This window comes from Heptranchias perlo, chromosome 20 (assembly GCF_035084215.1).
Source record: "Heptranchias perlo isolate sHepPer1 chromosome 20, sHepPer1.hap1, whole genome shotgun sequence".
NCBI lineage: Eukaryota > Metazoa > Chordata > Chondrichthyes > Hexanchiformes > Hexanchidae > Heptranchias > Heptranchias perlo.
Genome location: NC_090344.1, coordinates 6,230,683 through 6,231,243, shown reverse-complemented (window position 1 = coordinate 6,231,243; position 561 = coordinate 6,230,683). Strand labels below are relative to the sequence as shown.

Below are 561 nucleotides of genomic sequence, written 5' to 3'. Positions count from 1 at the left end.
AATCACAGCTCGATGAATCAATCCTCTGTGCCACGATGGGACTAAGACTTCCAACATACAGATGTTTAATGGCAAGGTGAGATTAATGTTCAGAAATAATACAGCACAGATTTTCACTCATGCAAGCTGCACACACTTTATTTTGGAAAAGTAAACTGATGGTAGAGAGATATTATATTGATCGCGGCAACCTGAATTTTTAGCTCGTTGAATCAATGGTTCAAAAGCAAACGTGTCGTGTCTCTGTGGCGCAATCGGTTAGCGCGTTCGGCTATTAACTGAAAGGTTGGTGGTTCAAGCCCACCCAGGGACGGTAGGGAAACTTTTACCGGAAGATTCATGGTCTCGTATTTCCTGGTTTCAAATACATGTTTTGTCTGCAAAAAAATGCACGGTTTCGATGGCCAGCTGAGCACGGCCGATCTTCCACCATTGAATCTGAGATTGCCTTCACGGAAATCAGAATTCTTCTTGACAGACAAGGTCCAAAGATTGCAGGAGAGCCGCTTCACTCTGACATGGATGTTTCTGCAGTGAGTGACACCAGACTGTTTCCACGAT

At 44.0% G+C, this 561-nt stretch overlaps 1 non-coding gene across 1 annotated transcript; it reads left to right on the top strand.

The window, feature by feature from the left end:
* The first annotated feature begins 239 nt into the window (after positions 1 to 239).
* Positions 240 to 313, top strand: trnan-auu (transfer RNA asparagine (anticodon AUU)). The gene has a single exon. It is a non-coding gene; the product is annotated as a tRNA-Asn (tRNA).
* The last annotated feature ends 248 nt before the right edge of the window (positions 314 to 561 follow it).